Raw genomic sequence first — 26,499 nt, forward strand, 5'->3', positions numbered from 1 at the left:
ATTAAAAAATATTTCTATCACTGTTCTGGTCTCTGGAATAGATACAAGGTTATGTGCAATTATCAATTAGGTGATAACCTGAACATTTCAAACATGGCAGGATGTTGATCTAGAAATAAAATCTTCAATTACTAACTACAAATAAAGGGTAATTCAATTTCTAAGTGAAGGAAAGAAAAATGGTGATACATTGCTGTCACAGAAGACCTTTTCATTCATTTGGTGGTACTAAATTTAGATCCTAAAATTATAGAAAAAAATGAGAAAGGTGAAATAAATACTTTTCTGTAACATAATTGTAAAGTGTTAAGGTGACCATTCTTATTTGATGAAAAAGATATTTCCGCCCAACATATGATGTACAACATATATTTCCTTCAAAGAACCCCTACTGGAATTGGAAAGTTAACAATCCAAGATTTGTGATCCCCCTAAGACAAAAATTATCAAATTAACTAGTTAAATGAAAATTATAATTTTTCTCAAAAAGTATACAATTTCTGGAGCAAAAATATGCATACATATAAACTTATTTAAAAACCTAACAGATTCTTAATTTAATAGTTATTACTTATTACTTTCTAAAATTAGTAAGTGGTAGTCTCTCGGTGACCGAGAATGACTATTGTCTTTTTGCAGTTTCATCCAAGGTGTACCCTCATGTGGCTTTGAAGTCCAAAGACTGAGGTGCAGAGTTTGTGGCACATGGGGCATGGGACGCCAGTTGTTAAGGGAGGTGTGGTTGTGACCTGGTGTCAGTGTTCACCCACAGTGGCAAGACTTCGACATCGTTCATCTTCAAAGGTGATGGCGGCATGGTTAATGTGGGTTCGCCAGCTGCTTCTGTCAGAGGCAGCGAGTTCTAGTCACTTTGGTGTAATGCCAGCCCACTTCAAGTTTGACTTTAGCTGATCCTTGAATCTTTTCTTTGGTCGGCCTTATTTCCTGAGTCCAGCGAATATCTGTCCCATAGAATATCTGTCTTGGTATTCGCTGTGGGTCCATGCAGATGATGTGTCCAGACCATCGTAGCTGGGCTTTGAGGACCATGACTTCGATGCTGGTGGAGTTGGCTCTGTCAAGGACTTCCTGGTTGGTGATTTGTCCTGCCATCAGATCCTCATGGTTGACCTGAGAGAGCATTGGTGGAATTGCTCCAGCTGTTTCATGTGCTTCTGGTACAGTGTCCATGTCTCACAATCGTACAGGAGCGAGCTGAGGACCACTGCATTGTACACTTTGAGCTTCGTCGCAGTGCTTACACCTCTGTGTTGGAGGACTTTGCAGCTCAGCCGCCCGAGGGCCTGGCTGGCCTTTTGGATCCTGGCATTGATCTCATGGTCTAGGGACCCGTCGTTGGCGATGGTGCTGCCCAGGTACTTGAAAGTGTTGATGTTAGAAAGCTGCGTGCCATAGATTGTAATGCATGGCTGATTAGTTGGCCTCCCTGGTGCTGGTTGGAACAGCACCTCTGTTTTGCTGAGGCTGATAGTCAGGCCAAACAGTTTTGTTGCGGTGGAGAACCTGTCCACAATGGTTTGGAGATGGTTTTCTTGGTGGGCCATGAGAGCACAGTCATCTGCAAAGAGAGCTCTCTCTGTTGTCTTTGTTTTTGCAGTCAGGTGGCAAAGGTCGAATAGTGAGCCATCCAGTCAGTATTTGATGTAGACGCCCAAGTCTAAATCCATCACAGCATGTTGTAATACTTGGGTGAAAAATAGGTTGAATATCACCGGAGCAAGGATGCCATCTTGTTTCATGCCATTGGAGATGCTGAAGCGATCAGAAGTCTCTCCACCAGATAGGACTTCCCCTGTCATATCGACATGAAAGAGCTGGATCAGTTTGACAAATTTTGCTGGGCAACCAAGCTTGCTGAGGATCACCCACAATGCATCCCTGTTCACTGTGTCGAACGCCTTTGTCAGGTCTATGAAGACAATGTAGAGACTCAGGTTCTGCTCAAGGCATTTTTCCTGCATTTGCCTCACCATGAAGACCATGTCGATGGTGCTGCGATCTGGTCGGAAGCCACATTGTGATTCAGGCAGGTTCTGCTCTGAAACAGATGACAGGAGTCTGTTGAGTATAACGCGGGCGAGGATCTTTCTGGCAGTGGAGAGTAGTGAGATGCCTCTGTAGTTGTCACAGGCTGCTCGTGAGCCTTTGTTCTTGTATAGTGCTACGATGGAGGCATCTCTGAGTTCTGGGGGCATGTCTTCCTCTTCCCATATGCTGGTCAGTACTATGTGGAATGTCTGGAGTGCCTTTCCATTTAAGGCCTTGTACACCTCGGTTGGGATCCCATCTTTACCGGGTGTCTTGCCTGCACTCATTTGTTTAATGGCTTTTTGGATTTCCTCTATTGAAGGAGGGACATCAAGTTGTTTGATGATGTGGTTTTGGGGGATCTGGTCAAGAGCCCTTTGGTCGACTGAGGAGGGTAGTTTGAAGAGCTGGCTGAAGTATTCTTTCCATCTGTTGCTGATGCCTTTTTTATCTTTTATGAGAGTGTCACCTTCAGAGGATAGCAAGGGAGTGGTGATGGGTTTTAATGGCCCATAGACAGTCTTGAGGGTATATCAACCATTTAATGAATTACTAGTCTTGCTTTTTTAATAAGGCTGGCCTACTATCCTCAGATTTCTACTCTTATAGGTGGACTAGACCAGGTTCAATGCTGACGAAGCCTTATTTCTAATGATAGGGAGACTAATATTCCTTTTATCATATTCTTCCTTTAGTTAAACATGAACCACAGGATGTGGGAATAAATGACTCAAAGTTGTTTAGACTGACATTTAATTTTTTCCTAAAAGGGATAACAGAAAAATACTCAATATATAAAAAGAATATCAAATGGGAATGGTGAATATATATATATATATAATTGCAAAAATCACTCATAATTTCACAATGACAGTAATATTTAATCTGGGATCTAGTATCTTAGAAATGTAAATTACTGTCAGAAAACATTTACTTTACTTTAATATTTACTTTAAACTTATAATTTAATATTTGCTTTAAATTTATCAAAACATAAAATATTTTAGCAAAGTATCTAGGTAGAAATTTTACATTTTACCTTGGTTCTGCCCTATACAAACAATTCCCAGGGCATATTTTATGTTAAGTGGTCAGATATGGATTTTGTATTTTGTTGTTGACTGCCATCTATAATATAGATATTTTCAACCTTTCCAATAAAGTTTACTGAATATTATGTCTTTGGACCTTTTAGACTCATGATATCCCCTCTAAAACATATTCAGCTTAAGGAAAGTATTTAGTTATGTATTAAAAAAGGAATAAAGAGGAAAAAATCTGCCAGGGAGTCTGGTATAAGTCTTTGCTAATGGAGTTCCCCCTATTCTAATTGCCACTATGGTCCCAATGAAGTTGCAGTGGGGAAGATTAAGTTAGTACTTAGCTCTCTCCTTTTAGCTAAGAAATATTCTTTCACTCACAACCTACCACTGATAGAACATTTTCAAAGAATTGAATCACAATTAAGCATTATCTAGGGCTTTCTTTCAAAATATCATATCAAACCACAAGTCCTTTCATCCCTGGTCCATTAAACAGTTGGAAGCAGCCCATAAGTTCATCTCCAAGGTACTCAAAAGCTGACTCATGTCACTTTAGTAAATGGAAATTTTTGAGGGAGCTAGAGGTATAAGTTACCTGGAAAGGACTCTCTGAAGCAAATCAGACCCTTATACAAACGTATCAGAACATTTAAAAGAGCACTGTATTTCCTAAACAAATAAAGTGGTACCTTGATACACAAGCATCTTTTCCAATGATTTGAAATTTTTTTGCTTTAAGTCCTGAGCAGATAATTGAATCATGAGGTTCTGCCACCCTCCATTAGGTAGTGTGCCAAACTTTTGGTTTCACAAGTTACATGAGACTGTCTCATTTAGTTTAGTAGTTATCTGACCTTGCAGGTATCTGTATTGAATTGCTTTTGCTTTCTTCTTTATTTTTGTCAGCATATTATCATCTAAATACATTACATAAATTATTAACCATGTAATGGGTTAGTTTATAAGTAATTATGCTTCTCTCATTTTATTAAACATTGCACTTTCAAATTCTTCTAAATATTTTATCATTCATAATTATATCAGCATTTTAAGAAATTCAAATATCTGATTCATGAAATAGATATTAAAATTCAGTCTTAGTACTCTGGTTTCAGAAAACAAAAAGAGATCCATGATGACAGGAGGCAGAAGAATCTTAATATTCTTTAGCATGATCTTTTGTAACAATTATATTTTAATTGATATGAGATCCTAAATCACTGGAAATTGAACAATTCTAAAACAAAATTTGATTATATAGTTTCATGATTTTATAATCTTGAAAGTTTCTAGGTGCTGAAAATTTCAGATTTTCATTCCAGAATTACAATACAGAATATACAGATTTTTATAAGACTCTAATATTTCATTTTGGAGGGATTTTCCCCAAATAAAAAGAGTAACTTACTTAAACGTGTTCTTGTTTGTAAGATACTATTTAAAAAACATGTAAGAAAACAAACAAAATCAATTAACTCTTCTTATTATATGACCACATTAACAAGAAAATATATTATTCTCCATAGGATCTCTTTGATAATTAACCCATGTTATGATCAGTTTAATATCAGCAATTGCTTAAAACATAAATTTAGTTCTTTTGACTTTAATACCTTTTTTAAAAAAATAAAGTTTTATTTATCATTTTGTTTGCAGTACCATTATATCTGAATGGAAATTATATTATACATGTCTGCAATAGGACATAACTTTCAGATCTAGGAAATGTAAATCAATATAAGTATCTATAAATAACAGAAATGAATATCAAAATTAAAGAATTGATTTTATATAACATAATCTTCTATTGAAATATTTTTCATTTTGTAATTTTTAAATAATTATAACACTTCTTTACTTAGTTCTCTTTTAAAATATTTCATTTTTGTGAACTCAATATTTATCAAAAATGCAATCACATATTCAAAAAGGACATAAATAAATTGCTTAGTCATTGCTGTGGAAATTTTTTAAGTGCATAAGTAGTAACACAGTTTTTCTTTTGTATGTCTGTGTCTGTGTGTGTGCCTTCTACTTAGCTTATTTTCTTTCCTCTTAAGGATTTTTATTTAAATTAGATTTTCTTTTTTTTTTGATTTTAAAAAAAAATGTTTTTTGCTTCTCTTTCAATTTCCACTAATTTATATACCACACTCATGCAAATATATAACATTGAGGAAAAGAAGCACACTCATCTCTGAAAAATGTTTCTTTCCAAACTTCTAATTATTTTTTTTTACTTTTCATCTTCTATACCTCTCTTCCAAATATGATAAAAGCTTTTCTTAAAGCTCTGCCAAATTAAATAATTTTCCATCTATAAATACTTTAATTTGGTTCAAAGAGTCACTTACGATGATAAAGGACACTAGTGAAGGGTTACCATCCTGTCCTAAATTACCATTACAAAAGAAAGAAATATTTTTTCAGACATGTGTGGCCCAGTGTCAAAGTGCATTACTTCCTCTCTGGTGAGTAACTCTACTTTATATAAATTGATTGTCATGCAATTTTGCATGATAATTTTATAGAATCAATTTGTGTATAGTGTTTCTATGTGTAGGAATCTTTTTGTAGGCTCTAGTGAAATGAACCAATTCATTTAATCATCTTTTGATCACAATTAATTTATAGGAAAATATGGAAATAATCAATTATTTTCCCAAATGCCCCCAAATAGTTTCACAGGTGGCATTTGTTTCTGGGTATCTTTAAAGTTTGAAAAATAAAAATAGCACTATGGAAAACTTAGAGTTATAATTCAATATTAGATACACTAAATTGAATCACTTTTTGCATTTTTTTTATCAAAACTTCATTCTGTTAATAAATTTTAGGAATACAGTACATTATATATATATATACATATATATAGTCTCCCACATATGACCCCAATGAACACTATAAAATGAAGCATCTGTTCTTGAACGTTTTGTAGAGATAAACTATGTTGCTATGGTTTCAATGGCTTTTGCATTATAATCCTTTCTAAGAAATGGGTCCATGGTGCAGCCATCCATCAACTGAAGGCATTTCTTCTGGCATCAAATTGATTTGAGTCTGTATAAATGCAACTTGGAAAGTATTGAGTTTTCCATAGAATGTTATCTCATAAAGCTGTCAATATGAGTAAGTACTTAGGCAAACTACACATAACATTATGTACAACTCTGAAATTTCTGCAATATTTTCAATGTTGGATTTTAAATATGAGATCTTAATGATCATACTTTAAAATTCTCATTTAAGCTTCTTCAAAGTATCATAGATTTAAAATATATAGAATTTAGATTATAGAATAAAGAGGCATGGGGGGATCTATTACAGTGGAAGGGAAGATGAGAGGTTGGAGATGGATAATACTTAAAACTTACACTCATTGGAATTGCCTCAGAGAAGGAAGAACAGTCATACATTGTTGTATAGAATCCCATCTTATCCTACAGAGAATTAGAAGGGGGAAAAGAATGGGGATGGTGGTGAGTGGGGTAATATAAGGGAGAAAGAAGTTGAGGGAGGGGTGATTAAAAGGCCTTACAGAAAAGTAGGAGGGCAATAAGAATGGTGGTGGGAAACAGAGTAACATTTGGGAAGGAGAAGAGGTTGGAGTGATCAAAAGCAAAACATTGATTTGAAGGGAAAGAGTAAAAGGAGAAAGGGCAGGATTAAAAAAGGAAATCAAGATGGAGGAGAATACCCAGCTGGTAATCATAACTGAATGAAAATGGGATGAACACATCCATAAAATGGAAGCAGATAGCAGAGTGAATTAGAAACTAGAATCCTATTGTATGTTGTTTAAAAGAAACATATTCGAGGCAGGTAGATACATACACAGAAAAGTTAAGGGGCTGGAGCAGAATCTATTCGGCTTGAACTGAGACAAAAAAAGGAAGAATTACAATCATGAAATCAGAAAAGCTAAAGGAAAAATAGATCTTATGAAAAGAGATAAGGAAGGTAATTGCATCTTGATAAAAGGTAGTATAGACAATGAAGTAATATCAATACTCAACATATATGCATCAAATGGTATAGCATCCAAATTTTTAAAGGAGAAACTAAAGTAGCATAAGGATGAAATAGAAAGTAAACCTAAACTAGTGGGGAACCTCAATCTTCCCCTATCAGAACTAGATAAATATAACTAAAATAATTAGTGAGAAAGAAGTAAAAGGAGTGAATGAAATTTTAGAAAAGTTAGGTTTACTAGATATCTTGAGAAAATTGAATAGGAATAAAACGGAATATACCTTCTGTTCTGTAGCACATGATATATATACAAAGATTGGCCATGTACCAGGGCATAAAATCTTTACAACCAAATGCAGAAAAGCAGAAATAATGAATACAACATTTTTCAGATAATAATGCAATAAAAATTATAGTCAATGAGTGTCTATTAAACATTAAATTAAGTATTAACTGGAAACTAAATAATATAATTCTTAAAAATTGTTGGGTCAAAGAATAAATCATAGAAACAATTACTGATTTCATTGAAGAGAAAGACAATGTGTAAATAACCTACCAAAATTTATGGGATACAGCCAAAGCAGTACTTAGGGGAAATTTTATATCTCTGAATGCTTATATGAATAAAAGAATGAAAAGGCAAATCAATAAATCGGGCAGGCAACGAAAAAATAGGAAAAAAACAAATTAAAATAATCAATTAAAGACTAAATTAGAAATCCTAAAAATCAAAGGAGAAATTAATAAAATTAAAAGAAAAAAATCCTGAACTAATGCCTATGACTAGGAGCTGGTTTTATGAAAAATTAAAATAGAGTATTGGTGATTTGATCAAAAAAAGGAAGAAGCAAATCAAATTATCAGTATCAAACATGAAAAATGTGATTTCTTCTATGATGAAGAAGAAATTGAAAGAAATCTTATGGAACTATTTAGCACAATTATATGATAATATATTTGATAATCTAGGTGAAATGGATGAATATTTAAAAATATGTTTCCTACCTACATGATGGTGAATTTATGGCACATATGCCAAAGATGGCATACAGAGTACTCATGATAGGCTCATGCCACACCCCTTGCCTTAGTCAGAGTTTGTTACTAGGAAGGCAGAGGGATGAGGGAAGAGTTTCTCCCCTTTCTCTATCTGTACCTTTGCACAGTAGCCCCATGGCAGAGCACAGTGGGTAAGGTAGGTGGCTCACAGGCTGCAGAGCTGGAGGGGAGCAAAGTTCTTGGGCCACTCTTCTCCCCACTCTTTACCTAAGCTGAGGGTATTCCTCACTTCATCCACCCCTCCTCCCAACAGCCTAATGGGAGAGCTTTCTCCATCTCCTGTATGGGGATTTTGTTGTTATTGTTGCTGTTACAATTGTTTTATTTTTTTTTGTTTAATCTTACCATTCCATGAATGAACTGTTGATGATCCAGATTTGGTAGAGCTATTTTCAAAAGGAGTATTTTCTTTTTTAAAAGTGTGGCTTTATCTAAGAGAAAAAAGTGTCAAGAGCTTGAACCAGGAGGTAAAAACAGAATCCACAGTGTTATGCTCAGTAGGGCCAAGTTTGGCAACACCCCATTCAAGGACATTCCCATGCAGAATAAGTGATTAACAAAATAAAATATTTTTCAGGGTCGAGATGAATATTTTTTCCACATTCCATCAAATCCAGCAATAATCAACAGAAACTAGGGGGAGGGGGAGAATTAGACCTATGAGATATAACAAGTAAAAAGATGGTCTGGCCAGAGTTGTGTTTATTTTAAAAAATGAGAAAGAGATAGAAGAGACAGAGATAGATTTCATCCTTACTGTTTTAATATAAGATATCTTCCCAGATTTCAGCCCATTGTGGTCCCCTCCATGCTGGCTGCCCAGTGCCAACCAAGGGAGCCAGTCTGTTCAATTGCAGAAGTAAAAAGACCTTCTGCTTTCCATGGTTGGCTTTTAATCCCCCCTAGTTCCTCCCTCCATGGCAATATTACTCACTAACCCCAGGGGATGCCAGAGGATACCAAGCCATTAGATATGACCTTACTTTAACCTCCATCATTGGGGTGCTGCAGGATGGAGATATTTTATTTTACTTCACAAAGGGAAGAGTAAAAGGATATCACCAGATGATGTCAGAGTACTACAAAAAGCAACAGCATTTCTAGATAAAAAATTTTAAAAATGTAAGAGGCAATAACAAAAAACTACCCCATGCTACTATAAAAGAATAAGACAATATTAACAAAGTTAATTTAAAGATTTAATGCTATAATAAACTATGCAATTCATACTTTACAGAGCTAAGCAAAGCAATGACAAAACTCACCTGAAGGGAAAAAATCTAGGATATATTAAAAAAATAATGAGATGGAGAAGACAGGAATGAAGGCAGAATGACATTTTCAAAATTACATTTAATAAACAAATCTTTTAAAAGGGTTGGAAAATGGAGAATCAGGATACTAGCCTAAGAAATGAATGGGCTATACATAGAAAAAATAATAAATCTTAAATATAAATTAAAGAAAATTACAAGGTGACATCTCAAAATTCATGGGATGTAGCTATATTAGCCCTTAATGGATAAATCACAAATGTGGAAATATATTTCATCTTTTCCTAGATGTTTCAACATCACAGATTTAAAACATCTTACTCAAAACTCACCATCTTCCAACTAATCTCATTCTTTCTTCTGATTATCTTCTTTCCATTGCTAGAATATCATCTTCCAGGCACCAGAATTCTTATTCTCAAAGCCATTCTTGATTCTTCATCCTTATTTCAAATCTTGCCTATTCTACCTCAAGAACATATTTTCATATGCTCCTTTCCTCGATTCGCTTGGTCACCACCCTAGACAATCATTCATTACTCTCCCCTGATCTAAGCATGTAACCCTCTTCCTCAATAAACTATTTGTCATAGTTTCTGATTTCCAATAAATTAAAATGAAAAGTCTTCTATATCCTATTTAATATCCTTAATAGTATTCCTCAAGACTAATTTCCCAGATTTCCATATTTCTCTTCCTCCACTACCATGTCCCTATTCACACACTCCTCTCCATAAATACTTCATGTTGCAGCCGAACTTGCCTCTTGGTTAAATCTGAGGAAAGGGAGAACTGGCTTCTTCCCTCCCACTTAGTTTTCCCTACATGAATGAATATACCTCTTCTAAGTCTGAGCTCCTCTGAGTCCAGTAGCTTTGAAATTCAGGTTCAATATTAGAATACAATTGAGAAACTTAGAGGTCATTCATCAATTAACAAACTATCTGAGTCTATTCAACAACAAGATACATTGAGGGTCCTTTTGTTTATTCAGCTGAGGAAAGATCCTACTACAATCCTCTAACCATAAATAGGAGAGATCCACCTTAATCTAATCAACATTTTAATAATCCCTAAAACAAACATGAAAATTTTGAAAATCAACAGGGAGGGTAAACAAATAAAATTAAAAGCAAAACAATGAATTGATAAAACAATTACTTTTCTAATAAAATGAATAAGTTAATAATGAATATTATATATGGTATCCTAAAAATTGACAAAATTTTAAAAATAGTTAAAAATTAATACATTGAATATAATAAAAGAAAAGAAGGAAATAATATGGGAAAAATTCTCCAATTAAATGTCAGGAAAATACATACCGTGATATCAATGCCTGGATATCTACAAAACATAAAATACTTCAGTGCACAAAGCAGGAAGCAGAAATATTCAATGACAATGTCAAATAAAAACATTTTTAAAAGCCTTAGAAATGATTAAAGTGGAGTAATAAAGAAATGACTTTTAGAAATACAGTTGAATAAAGATAAATTCATTCATATGATACATATGTTCTCAAATATGTAGATAGAAGACATCATATAAGGCTCAATCAATTAGCCAAATGAAGCTCTGAAAAGAGAGAAATAAAAAAAATTAGAAAGCAAGAAGATATTTGTCTTCATTGAACCTCTCTAGTATAATCATATAAATAAGAGTAATACAATATTATATCAACAGATGAAGTATTTTTAAAAAGCTTTCTACAATATATTGCATACAGAACAATCTTTCCCTAACATGATCAAAACTAGGAATTTAAATATTGAAGAAACAGAAGAAATTTTTCCAAAATTAATAAGTTGAATCCAGTACTTCATACCACATACCATTTGCCACAATAAATTTTAAATGGATACGTGATCTATATAAAAAATGGTACATCATAATGAAAAACAAGAGGCTGGTGTAGAAGTAAATTTTTTAACAATTCAAATATATCTTTTTTTTCTCTTAACATTCAACTGGGAAAAAAGTAAAGTACTTTGCACTGTCAACGATAATCACTCTATCAGGTGTTTTTTATTAAAACACTTTGTTGTTGTTTTAAATCAGAAAGTATTATCAGGAGATATGTTGTTTTCTGTGAAATGACTGATGGATCAAAACAGAATGTATCAAAAAGAGAAAAATCATAAATATGTATCTTAAGTAAGTCAGCCTGGTTACTGTAGAGGACTGTGATTTAGAGAGTACCAACTGTCACAGCACTGACATTATAAAAATATTTGAATTATTTATCATGCCAACTGTTAGGATCAATAACATTTAGTGACTGTAGACCTTCTCTCTTATCTTCCACTCTGTTTTTTAAGATAAAAAGGTTATTTTCCATATCATTGGTACTTTACCCATCACATTTGTTTTTGCTCACTTTAAATAATGCAACATAGACTGAATACTGCCTATTCTTAAACTACTAAAATATTTGTCATAAAATCATTGTGACCTTCTAGTGGTGGAATTTATCAATCTATGTGACTGCTAATGAATCACCTGTGCTGTCAAAGTCATCATAATTAACATTATTTTCCTCTGTTAATAAAATAATTTTATTGGCCCAAAAAATCTTACAGCAAAAAAAAAAATGGTATATGTTGCTTTCCATAATGGGAGGTGCCAGAAAGTCATACAACTTAAATACCTCCCCTACTTGTGATTTTTAAATAATTTTATTTTACCTATAACAAATCTGTATTATTAGGAATGATGTTTTTAATGAAAACAACACTGGGGTATATTCGAGGACCATTATAGTATTAGCTGCCTGAAATCTGTTTTGTTACAGCTCCAATTAAGAATATTTTTTTTCAATTTTAAATTCACAATTAAATACAATTGAAAAACATTTTACTATGTTAAATAATTTTAAAACATAAAAATATATCCTTTAGACCTCGTTAGACCATACCCCACCAAAAGGAGGAAATTCAGATTTGGCTTTTACATCATAGTTTGCCAACCTTTGCTACTACATTAATAAGAAGCATTATGTTTAAGACTATGTCTCTCATATAACCATCACTTTGATCCATTTTTACAAGATATAGACTATATTATCAAATAATCATTAATATGACTATGATACTAAATTTGCTTTAAACATCATCACATCTTAAATATGATCATTTGTGTACTCTGTTATTTTTAGAGTAGGACAAGTCCTACATAAAACTATAAAAAGGAACCAATAGAAGTTTGGTTAATTTCTATAAAAAACCAGCAGAATTGCTCACAGAAAATGAACACTAGATCTCTCCAATTAATACATTGAAAATTTCTAGTAGCCCAACTAAGTCATTAATTTCTGTACTGTCCAGGAAATAATATCATGAACCATCCAAAAATGTCCTGATCTGACTCTTATACATTAGCACTAGTTGTAGCATAAATTTACCATAGAGCTCAACTTTATGGAATAAAAAGTCTTTAAAACTCATATCCAAAAATATCTCTAAATTATCTTTTACACTCCTGTCTTTCAACTACCAATTTATGAAATATTATCTAAGGTGTTAAATATTTTAATTGAATACGAGTAAAGAAAAAAAAAACATTAAGAAATAGTTAGCCGAATCTTATAGATTGAGAAATTAAAAAAATCAAATATCACTAATTTTCTATTCCACAGATTTCTCTAATTCATATCCATTGATAGAGTTTTGTTCTTTAATTTGTAATGCTTGGATCAAGTAAAAACCGAGTAGATAGTATAAAACAGGTTAATGCAAATAGCAACCAGCAATCAAGAAGATGCATGAATGTCAATTCAGTATAAAATAACAATTTCTTACAGACACAAATGTTATAAACACAAAGTTTTCATGATGTTGAGATGCAAGAGATTGTTTTAATTAAGTCCATACACTTTCCTATCCTTTTTCTATTTGATTCTAATGTTATATGAAAAAGTGGCATAAAATACCATTTTTAAAAGTAAAAATATTTCTAGAGGATAATTTAAGGTGATTTTGCTAAGGTAATATGTTGGTAGAGATTAAATCTTAAAGAGAATTATATTTTTCAACTTATATACATCTTGGATTCATATAAATATGATTTAATAGTTTGGTCCCATGATGTTTTTGGTCTGAAGAAATGCATTTTTTATTCTATTATGTTTTCATTTAACCATAAATGAAGAAGACTTCATCAGCCCCTTTTAAATCTATTGCTCCTCAGGAGCCACAGAAACTGCCCATTTATATTGCTTTTTCCTTCCTTCCTCTTCATAAACTTCTCCAGCAGAGTGAAGGTATATTTTAGTTTTATTATGCCATAAAACTTGGATCAAAACACTTCATCCTTTTTACAAATTGTCTCGAGAACTTTTTAATTGCATTTCATTGTGCCTCAGTGTCAAATATGTTCTTTATGACCTACTCCTCAAAGCTCACTCATTACTCTTCTCAGATTTCTGTACTAATGAGCCATATTGTTTCTTAAAATATTTTTTCATCTCCCAAGTTGCAGACTTGGTAGGTGTTTTTTTCCCTTACTTCAATGTCTTTTCTTACTCTATTTTCCTAAGTAAACTCAGCACTTTGATAGATGTTTCCTTTTGCTACTGTAGTATTTCTTGGGCATTTTATTTATAATTATAATAGCAGTAATGACATCAAAGCCAATCATAGAAAAGCTAGACTTTTAAGGAAAATGCACACTTAGTACTAAATGAATCACTTGAGTCAAACCACATTTTTTTTCATTTTTCCTTTGATATGGTTTTGTTTTTTGACAACAGTGGTCATGTAAGTGTGCTTTACTGACTCTAGCCTGATTGAGTAGAGCTGACTTTAATCAGATGAAATAAAAGTGAATTGGTTTCTACTTTAGTTAGACTTTTTTGTCAATTGAGTACTGCTTCTTGTCTTACAAATATTTCATTGCTCTCTTTTTTTCCTAACTTCAATTGTAATTTTTTAAGAATTGATATTTCTCCAAGGAAACAAGCAACAAAATTTGTAATTCTTAAAGAGGACAATTCAGTGACAATTAGAAAAATTTCAGTGGCTATTGGTGTGAAGAAGTTAATCACTTTAAAGATCAGTCAATTACACAACAGTTTCACCAAAACATAAAAGGAAATTAGGTTGAAAATTAAAAATAATGACAAGAAATGTCAAGCTGTTCCTGCAAAACAACCTAATTAGTTCTTCTAAACAAAACTAAGACTTGCAGAAGCATCTAGCAGCAGATAGGTTTCATAACTATAACATGGCATGAGTTGGAAGAAGTTGGTAGAATAGTGAAATGACCATTAAAAATACTGTTAAAGGCAATTATAAAGAAGACAAAAAAACACCATAAATGAGTAAAACAATGTAAATATTAGAATATTGAGGATTGGAAAAAGGTAATTTGAACTGATGAAATTCACTTGCCTAATTAAGGTGAGAATAAAGAGTCTTCAGAGGAAGGAAGGTAGTCTATGAGATCTGAGTATCTCTAGTAGAGTATAAAACATCCATCTCAAAAAATTAAATTAAATTAAAATGTTTTCAGGTCTTTCTATTTATAGAAGTCTTGAAAATCTTGTTCAGTTTGGAAGAAAATGATGTGTTTCTGCAATTTACTCAGAAACAGAAGGATAAAGGAAGTGAATTAGCATTTTTATAAGCATCTAGTATGTTCTAGGCACTACGCTAAGTTTTTTAAAATTATTTTATTTGATTTACAATAATCCTGGGAGGTAGGTGTTATTATTATCCCTATTTTACATTTTAGGAAACTGAAGCAGAAAGAGATTAAGTGATGAGGGACACACAGCTAAGGTCTGAGATCAGGTTTAAAGTCAGTTGTTTCTGACTAAAGTCCATGTGCTCTATTCACTAATACCACCTAGTGTCTTGTAATTTAAAGTGGTTTTGCAATTTAAAGAATTCTTAAGTGGAGATAGAATAAGTACTGTAGCATGACCCTGCATCATACCAATAAATAAAATTTGTATCTAAGAAATGGAAATAATCATAGCCTAATTGTTGGGGAACTTGTCTGATTTAAAGCTATGGGAAAACCAGTGAGCTACTATCAAGGCTAGGTTTAGGAAAATGCACTGTTCATCAAACAGACATTTAAAATGATGTATATTTTTTGTGATGGAAAATTAATAATTGATTTCAAAGTTCTTGTGGACTCAATGACAAACAATATAAGTGATTAAATCCTTAGAAAGTTATATAACACACTAATTTTTTAAGATATAATAAATTGATATGATTTATTGTCCAAGTTAAAAAGTATAATTATTTAACTTAACTCCAATTTATTCATATACTCAATTCACTCAAATGATAGTTACATAATTTTCATATTTTATTATTTATACTAGTCTCTTTACTCATAAACATGTGAAACGTGTGACTGAATGGTATTTACTATACCTTTTGGTCTTACTGCTGTCTTATAAAAGATTACTTTTGATATAACCTATTTTATATCCAGTTTCTAGATCACAAAAGCAGGATGTAGAAAAATAAATTTAAAAGGTACTTAAAACAATTAAAATGCATTTTCAATGTGACCTTTGTTCTCTTCTTTTATTCTACAATATTGCAGAGTTTAATGGATGCTTTTCATAGTCATCATTTTATTCTTAGCTGTGAGTCTTCTTTTTCCAGATGTTCAATTTTATCAGGTAGAGTTATGATTTTTTTATCTGTTTATGAAACTATTTGCTGCTTGGATTTCAGACTAAGTGGGAAATATAATGACCAATTATCATTGCTCAATGAATCATGAGTTCTTTTTTGAACTCATAATATTGACAATGTTTTGTTTTGAGCATAATAATAGAATTAAGTGATTTTATAGCTGGAAGAAACCTGAGATATCAAGTAGCCTAACATGATTATTTAATGAATAACAGAAATGTAGCCAAGAGGTGATGACTTGCTCATGGTCACAAAACACTTAAGAGAGATCAAAATTTAACTTAATCTTCAGATTCACAGACCATTGCTCATGTAATAGCAATTTTAGGTAAATATTTTATTTCATATAGATTTACTAAATTTGAAGTTCTCAAAGACAGAAGCAAAAATAAAACAGTTCTGATATCAAAGTGACCAAATCTGAATATCAGAGTTCCCAACAACCTTGAAGATATAGGCCCTGACTAAAAAGCAAACTCTGAATTGTGCTGAGTGCATAATAAATGCAAATACACCATAGAAGAAGTTATACTTCTAAGTTTTAGACTAGCTTGGGAGATGATATTTGTATATATTAAGTACAATGAAATGTATAAACTTTAAGTGTGATAAGAAAGGTACAAGATACTATAAATATTCAGAGAGGGAGAAGATTACCTGCAATTTTGTCCATAAGGCACAAAGAATTTAGTGGGAAGGGAAATAGAATGGAGTAGAGGTGACAGCCTGGGAAAGAGTGTATAGATAAGACATAGAAATGAGGAGGGGAGGAATAGTTCTAGGTAGAGTGCGTTGTCACAAGAAATGGAAGGATAGAAAGTCTCATATTCTAAGGGAGGAATTTCTCTACAGTCATCATATTGTCCTTATCTAATAGTTTAGCAATCTTTAAGAAATGAAATAAAGTTACTCTGGTATGACTTGTTCTGGATGAAGCCTGCTTCAATTTTATAGATCTTCATGAACCTCCTTAATGATACCAAGATTTTCCCAGGAATCAGTCAGGCTCACAAGCCTATAGTTTATGGACTGTTTTATGCCCTCTCCTTGTCCCCTTAAGAACATTGACAATATTTACCATACTTCAAATCTTCTATCTCTGCTTTTCTCATTTTTATATATCAATGACTGGCTCACCAATCATATTACTGGTTCTTCCTTAGTAGCAGAGAAGATAATTCATCTAGGCCAACAGATGTGAATTCTTTGAGGGCAGCTAGATGGTCTCTTACTACTTCCTGACTTATAGTGAGTATCATTTCAGGTTACCCATTTTTGTCCTGGAATTTCCCATTCAAAGGTCATTTTCCTTGACAGACACAAAAGAAGAAGAAAAAAAAAATATTAGCAGTCCTGCCTTTTCTCTGTTGCCAGTTACTTGTTGATACCATGTAAAAGTCCTGTCCCTTTCCAAGTTTTATTTTTTCTCCCAATGCAACTAAAATAACCTAAAAATTTATATAGAAAGTATAAAATTGTGAAGTGAATCTTCCCTCACTAATTTCAGCTCATTGTGACCATTAGCCCCTTACACAATTTTATAGAATCACATCGTACACTTATGTATTGTTATGTTAGCCTTCCTTGTCTCCATCTCCTCTCACCTTTTCAAGTTGCTTAGTAAATTCCTTGCACATTCACACAAATCTCTTCAGACCCATCTCACTTCCTTTCTTCATTGAAATTGTTTCTTCTTTTGTTTTCAGAATTTTGTCATCAGCAAGTCCTATCCCTCTTAAATTGACATGCTCTATAGAATATTTGTCCATGGGACATAAAAATTTCTCTGAACTCATTGATATCTACTTTTCCTATATTATGTGTTTAAGATTTCTCTCTCTTCTGTTACACATTCTAGCAAAGGTAATTACTTGTCTTCAGAGTTCCAGTCATTTACATCCCAGCAACCAGTTTTTACTGTTAAGTGAGAATCAGGCAGTAACAAATTTTTTTTCTTCGTTGGTTTGTTGGTTATATTTAAAACATTAAATTGTCTCAAAGGAAAATCAAAAAGCTATAATCTGAACTAATAAATAATATATATTATTTATATATATATATTTATATATATAATAAATAAATATTAAAAAATAATAAAAATAATAAAAAAAGCTAATAAAAATAATCAACAAATTTATCAAAGTTGCAGGAGACAAAATAAACCCACATAAGTCATCAGCATTTCTACATATTTCTAACACATCTCAGCAGCAAGAATTTGAAAGAGAAATTCCATTTAAAATCACCCTAGAAAATATGAAATACTTAGGAATCTATCTGCCGGGACAAACACAGGAACTATAGGCACACAACTACAAAACACTCTCCACACAATTAAAACTAGATTTAAACAATTGGAAAAACATCGATTGCTCATGGGCAGGAAGAGCTAACATAATAAAAATGACAATCCTGCCAAATTAATTTACTTATTTAGTGCCATACCCATTGAAAATCAAGAAAAATTTTTACTCAATTAGAAAAATAAAACATAACAAAGTTCATTTGGAAGAAAAAAAGATCAAGGATATCCAGGGAAATCATGAAAAAAATGCAAAGGCAGGTGGCCTTGCAGTCCCAGATCTCAAACTATATTATAAAGCAGCAGTCATCAAAACAATTTGGTATTGGCTAAGAGACAGAAAGGAGGATCAGTGGAATAGACTTGGGGTAAATGACCTCAGCAAGACAGTCTATGACAAGCCCAAAGATCCTAGCTTTTGGGACAAAAAATCCACTATTTCATAAAAACTGCTGGGAAAATTAGAAGACAGCATGGGAGAGATTAGGTTTGGATCAACACCTTACACCCTACACCAAGATGAACTCCGAATGGGTGAATAACTTGAATATAAAAAAGGAAACTATAAGTAAATTAGGTGAACACAGAATAGTATACATGTCAGATCTTTGGGAAAGGGAAGTTTTCAAAACCAAGCAAGTGCTAGAAAAAAAATCACAAACTTTAAAATAAATAATTTTGATTACATCAAAATAAAAAGGTTTTATGCAAACAAAACCAATGCAACCAAAATTAGAAAGGAAGCAACCAATTGGGAAACAATCTTCATAAGGAAAACCTTTGACAAAGGTCTAATTACTCAAATTTATAAAGAGCTAAATCAATTGTACAAAAAATCAAGCCATTTTCCAATTGATATATGGGCAAGGGACATGAATAGGCAATTTTCAGTTAAAGAAATCAAAACTATTAATAAGCACATGAAAAAGTGTTCTAAATATCTTATAATCAGAGAAATGCAAATCAAAACAACTCTGATGTATCACCTCACATCTAGTAGATTGGCTAACATGACAGCTATGGAAAGTAATGAATGCTGGAAGGGATGTGGAAAAGTGGGGACACTAATTCATTGCTGGTGGAGTTGTGAATTGATCCAGCCGTTCTGGAGGGCAATTTGGAACTATGCCCAAAGGGTGATAAAAGACTGTCTTCCCTTTGATCCAGCTATAGCACTGCTGGGTTTGTACCCCAAAGAGATAATAAGGAAAAAGACTTGTACAAGAATATTCATAGTTGCTCCCTTTGTGGTGGCCAAAAATTGGAAAACGAGTGGATGCCCTTCAATTGGGGAATGGCTGAACAAATTGTGGTATATGCTGGTGATGGAATACTATTGTGCTCCAAGGAATAATAATGTAGAGGAATTCCATGTGAACTGGAACAACCTCCAGGAAGTGAGCAAAAGGAGAAGAACCAGGAGAATATTGTACACAGAGACTGATACACAGTGGTATAATTGAATGTAATGGAATTCTCCATTAGTGGCAATGCAGTGAGCATGAACAACCCGGAGGGATCTACAAGAAAGAACATTATCCACATTCAGAGGAAACACTGAGGAAGTAGAAACACTGAAGCAAAACAACTGCCTGATTACATGGGACAAGGGAAAATGGCTGGGGATGTAGACTCAAATGGACATCCTAGTGCAAACACCAACAACATGGACATAGGTTCTGATCAAGGTCACAGGTAATACCCAGTGGAATTGCACTTCAGCTATGGGAAAGGTGGAGGAAGGGAAGGGAGGAAAAGAATATGATTCTTGTAACCAAGGAATAATGTTCTAAATTGAATAAATAAATAAATTTTAAAAAGATGCTATAATCCATGTGATTTTTATAGAGATCTCACACAGATGATTTGTTAATAAACGTCCTGTATCATGACTCTATGTGAGACTTGTAATGAGTTTCCTAAGTATCTTATCTATTTCTTCTCTCTATTCTGGTCCTCTGTTGTATACTCTAATAGTGAAAATCACTTTTCTTACTCTCTATTGATCTTTTGCCCCAATACTTCCTGTTTTGCTTGCCTTCTTTTAGCTCCTAAAATTTCCACATGAGTAAACTTGTTTAATATATAATGCTACATTTGTCCTACCCCTATGCTACTGTTTTCTGTTTTTCTCCCTAAAATAATTGTTTTATTTTGCATACATTACAGTGAACCAAATTCAGAGTTGTAGCTTTTATTCCTTTCAGTTTCTAGAATGTCTATGTGGTCAAATTACCCCCTTGAAATATGGCAGCCAATTCTTCTTGTTTATTGTCTAAACTTTGGACTATTGTTGAAGGAGATATTTGAGGGCAAAAGTTTTTAACTATTGACTTCTTTCATGATATTGTAAAGATTAAATTAACTCTCCCCTGCTCATTTTTAGATTTAATCACCAGAAGCATATACACCCCATTTATACTTGAGTGGGGGAGGTCTGTGACCCACCTGCGATAGTGGGTGACAAATCAGAATTGACTGACAGCCCCCTGGGCAGTCCTACGCAAAGCTTTAGTTGTAATTTAGCTGTAATGGTACACATAAAATGGAAGGAAGTCACAGGAAGTGATAAAAATAAATGATCTTTATAAATGCCACACTTAGTGTGAATAGTTCTTTTCATTGTTCATCTTCAACTTGACTTTGGAGGAGCTCTGACTGAGGATCTTGGACTGCTTCTACTTTCCTTAAAACTACCAAGTGGGGTGAGTGAAAAAGGTTGACTACTTTCATGGATTTTCTGAAGGGACTAGTCTCAGGAGAGACTTGCCCTATGGAGAGAGGTTTCCTGAATCCCCAGTCATTCAGCTCAAGGTTAAGGACCCTCCAGCTAAGGGCTAATTGGTTGAGCCAGGGGCCAGAGCAAAATACTTAGGGTGTAGGCTAGATATCTTTCCCTATTCTCTCTCTAATTTTCTTACTTTCACTCTTCTATATTTTATAAATAAATTGTTAAAATAAATCTCTTTGGAATTTGACTAAATTCCTGGTGACCCTACTCCTAAATAATCAAGTCCAACCTTTTATAGTAACCCTTTAAAATATAGAAATCCCTATTTATTTCTCTAGCCTAAACTTCTTATTTTCTCTCTCCCTTAACCTCACCTCTCCAAAACCTATTGTTTGACCTCTTTATGAGCTCTTGCCACTTACTCTATCTCCTTGTGCTTTTGGTATGTCATATGTTCTGGTTTTCTTTCCATCTCTGCATTATTTATCCATTTCTGACAATGGAACATATTAATTATGTACTACCATTGAATCCCTTTCTCCATCTTCATATCATCAATTTTATTTTACCAAATTCTTACCTTGGATTGCCTCCAACATTACATATTTTCTATATTCTTAGTCATTTTCTGCTAAACATTCCTAAACAAAATTACAAAATATGCTAACTGGGTTGATTATGGTTTATGTTATCTAAGCAATTAAACTTTACCTTTGGCATATTCTTTATTGCCTGAAAAACTTTTTAAAAGATGCTATTGATTTATTTGTAATTATATTAACTATATTCAACTTAGAATTTAGAGTAATGAATGTGCTTGTCGTCCTTATACAGAGTGGCCTGTTTGCCTTTTCTATAATATTCATATTTTATTGTATTTATTATTGAAATGAATGCTTTGAGAGCATTTAAAAAATCATCCATTCTGTTGAGGTTATTTAAAATCTTCTCTTCCCTCTTCAAATATGTTAACATCTCAACTTTCCTCTCAGCTCTCTAGGATACCACCTCAAACTTACTAGGAATATAATGGCCATTAATTTTAAGTTGATTCTTCTCTTCAACTTTCTATTTCCATACTCTATAACATCCTCCTCCATACTCTATTTTTCAAAACTTTAATAAAGATGTAGTTTTGGTATGACCAATTCTTCCTCCTTTTTAAATTCCTTTACACTTCTATCCCTTATTTTCTGAGTTATCCTTTCTAGACTTCTTGGAGTAGAGCCAAGAGGGCTGAGTAAACCAAAGTAGCTCCAGAGTCACCATTAGGATCCTCTGCAACCAACTTTAAAATATTTTCACAAAACAAGTACAGGAGTGAAAGAACCAAGAAGGAGACAGAATGAAACAACTCTCAGGAAAAGAAAAACCCAAGAGGTTGGCATAGAATAAGTGGGGCACTAGGGTGAGGGAGAGTAAAGCCAACAAGAAGCAATAGCAAGGAGGAAAGAGCAGACAAGAGCAAGCCACACCTACCCACCCCCAAGATTCAGAACCCAAGTCCAAGTCAACACTCAGATCCTGATATTCTGTCTGGGAAAATAGTGGTACAACCCAACCCACACCCCTTGAAAGTTAAAACCTGTAGAGAAGTCCAGAGTCCAATCCCAGGGAAGTCTGGGCTGAAGTGGGCTGATCGATGTAAGCCTAGAACAAAGCCAAGAATCCCAGTCTGGGCTTGGGACAATGATATAGTTTGGAGTGGGTGATGGTACTAAGGTGGGACACAGATCTTTTTTTTGTCTAAAGCTAAAGGCAGAGCTCCAGGATAAGGCAATCAAGTGTGTGCCTGATTAGGTCAACTACCCAATGAGATCAACAACTTGTGCATAAGACTGAGGCTAGAATTTGATCACTTTCAAAGTGAGATCAAAAGCTCATGCCTAAGTCTGAGGCAAGCCTTTAAGCTATCAGTATTTCAAGGGTCAATTGAATCAGTAGGGAAAGGGTGGTCTCAGAGCTCTCAGCCCTATGACCATCACATCAGTCTCCAAAAAATGAAATTGATAAAAACCTAGAAAAATAAGCTAAAAATATCATCAAAGAAGGATTGAAGTTTAAGAGGGTAGCTCAACTTCCTAGAAAATAGGGTCTACCTATGATTAGATAGGAAAAAATGAGCAAACAACAATAAAGTACCTAACACTAAGAAATTTTTATGGAGACAAAGAACAAGATACAGACTCAGAAGGAGATAGTGAAAACAAAGGAAACACATCCAAAGTCCAAAAGAAAAAAAATTGATTGGACACAGATCCTGTAAGAGCTCAAAAAAGACTTTAAAAACCAATTAAGAGAGCCAGAGGAAAAGTGGTAAAGAGAATGAAGGTGTCAAGGAAAATTTAAAGTGATGCAAGAAGAAATGGGCCAGTTGAAAAAGGAGAACCAAAAACTGACAGAGGAAAATCAGGCCTTAAAAATCAGGATTGACCACCAAGAAACTAATTATTTCATGATAAACCAATGAACAATAAAACAGAATCAAAGGAATGAAAAAATAGAAACACATGAAATATCTTTCTGAAAAAAAAACAACTAACCTAAAAAATAGATATAGGAGAGACAATTCCAGAATTATTGAATTGCCTGAAAGCCATGATCAAGAAAAAACCTTGGACATCATATTATAAGAAATCACCAAAGAAAACAGTCCAGAGGACAAGAAAATAAAATGGAAATTGAAAGAATTCACAGATCACCTCTAGAAAGAAATCCTCAAATGACAACTTCCAGGAATATAATAGCTAAATTCAAGAACCACCAAGCTTAGGAGAAAATTCTTGAAGCAGCCAGAATGAGTTATCCTCTCTTTCATACTCTTTACTTTCTTATCCAGTGGCTTCTTCCTTGATACTTTGCAAGCATGTCTCACTTGGCCTTTCTCTCAAGATATTTCCCTATCCTTTTTATCCTTCTCATAACCAAACTCCCAGAAAAGTTATTTTTCATTCACTCTCTTCATTCTTTCTCCTTATACTTGAATCTCAATCCCTTCTATCCTGCCTTCCAAGACCATTACTCATCTTTTCAAGGCTGATGGTGATCACTTAACTTCTAAATGCAATTTCCTTTTCTTAGCTCTAATCCTTTTTGATATATATCCTTTCTTTTGGAATGCCCTGTCTTTTCTTCCATAATGTTGATTTTTTAAAATTTTCTCTAGTCTTAGTTTGATCATACTTACTATTACTAGATCAATATTCTCTCATATAGTAAGCATCAATATTCCCCAAGATTCATAGGCCCTTTTCCACATATTGCTTTTTTTACTTGTTGATTTCATCAGTTTCTGAGTTTAATTGTTGTTTATACATAAATGCTTCCCAAATATGAATATGCAACCTTTATTTCTCTCCACATTTCCAGTCCAAGATTACCAAGCCCTCCAACTCTTATAACCATTTTGAGAAATTTAATTTATCTTAAATTAATCTTATATTAAATAGGAACCAATTATATATACACATATGTAAATTAAACACTCTTTAAAAAAATGAGTTGTATATTCTCTCCCTTCCTTTTGCCTTTCTACAACCCCTTGAGAAAGCAATATGATATCAATAACATCTGAAGTCATGAAGTATATATTTTCATAATATCATGTTGCAAAAGAAACTTCTCATACAAAATAAGAAAAAGAAAGCTAAAAAATACTTTAAAAGGCATTCAGAGTTCATCCAGTTTTCTCTCTTAAGGTTAATAGCATTTTTCATTGTAGATTCTTTGCAATTGTCTTGGATCATTGAAGTGAACAGAGTAACTAAGCCTTTCATAGTTGATCATCTTTAAAATATTGCTGTTACTGTGTTCAGTTTTGCTCACTTCAGTTTGTATCAGTTTATAAAATATTTCCAAGTCTTTTCTGAAATTACTCTTCTGATAATTTCCTATAGTACAATAATATTCAATCACAATCATGCACCACAACTTGTTCAGCTATTCTCCATTTGATGGGCATAGATTCAGTTTCTATTTCTTTGACAGCATAAAAACTGCTGCTCTAATATTTTTGTACAAATAAAACATTTTTCATTTCCTTTGATCTCTTTGGAGCACAGACTAAGTATTGTTATCAGTGTGTCAAAGACTATATACATAGGTTTTGTAGCTTTCTGGATGTAATTCCAACTTATTCTCCACAATTGTAACCCAGTCCACAAGCCCACCAATAATCAATCAGTGTCTTTATTTTTCCACATCCCCTCCAGAATTTATCATTTTCCTTTTCCATTATGTTATCCAATCTGAAAAGTCTGAGGTGGTATCTCAAAGTTGTTTTTGTTAAAGCCTCAGAGTCGGGCTGGACTGGGACCAGGATTCTGCAGGTAAAGAACAGGGAAAATAGTAAGAGAAAATATAAAGATAGAAATAAGAAGGACTTCACCTGAAGATAGGGGCAAGGGAAAAGATAAGAATCACAAGCACAATCACAGAGTGGGGTCAGAAGGGACCTAGTGCTGGTGGCAATGGGTTCAAGTTTATTGAAGACTGGTAGATCTTTTAAAAGTAAAAACCACAGGAATTACAAACAATTGCCCATGAGAAAGGTCCATGGGAAAGTGTAACAAGAATGTAGATAGTACAGCTGGTAGGATAGTAATTGGGGCAAGATAATGTTTCCAGGAATTATCTGGAATTCATGGAACAGTCAGCAATCTTGTTATGGGAAACTAAAAGAAGGTAGAGGTGAGAGCACTCAGACCCATTCTCAGACTCTGAGAATTCGATCTCCAAGGAGGGCTCTCAGATCTTTATCTAAGATAAACCCAGAGATATCAGTTTTAGATTGTATTTCTCTAACCAAAATTGATTATATTTTTTTTTCTGCTACACTTGATAACTTTGATTTCTTCTGAAAACTTCCAATTCATGTCCTTTGTACATTGAATAGTCAGGGAATGGCTTGTATATTTTATAAATTTTGTTCCATTCCCTTTCAGTTTATAAATCAGACTCACTAAAAATGAGAGCTTTTAAAGATAAATTATAAATTCCTTTCCCCAGGCTCCAGTTTTTATTCTAATATTAGCTTCATTAGTTTTATTTGTGCAGAAGTGTTTTAATCTTGTATAATCAATTGTTTTTATTTGTTTGTTTCAAATCCTTACCTTCTGTCTTAGAATCAATACAGTGTATTGGCTCCAAGGAAGAAAAATGGTAAGGGCTAGGCAACAGGGGGGTAAGGGGAGGGTTAAGTGACTTGCCCAGGGTCACACAGCTGGAAAGTGTCTGAGGTCAAATTTGACCCTAAGACCTCTGGTCTCTAAGCCTGACACTTAATCCACTGGGTCACCCAGCTCCCCTCAATTGTATAATCAATTGTAATATATATTTCTATTTTATGTAACTATAATTTTTTGAGGATGAGTTATATTTTCATTTATCTTTCTATTTCCTCCAGTGA

The sequence above is a fragment of the Monodelphis domestica genome, chromosome 3, assembly GCF_027887165.1.
Source record: "Monodelphis domestica isolate mMonDom1 chromosome 3, mMonDom1.pri, whole genome shotgun sequence".
Lineage (NCBI taxonomy): Eukaryota > Metazoa > Chordata > Mammalia > Didelphimorphia > Didelphidae > Monodelphis > Monodelphis domestica.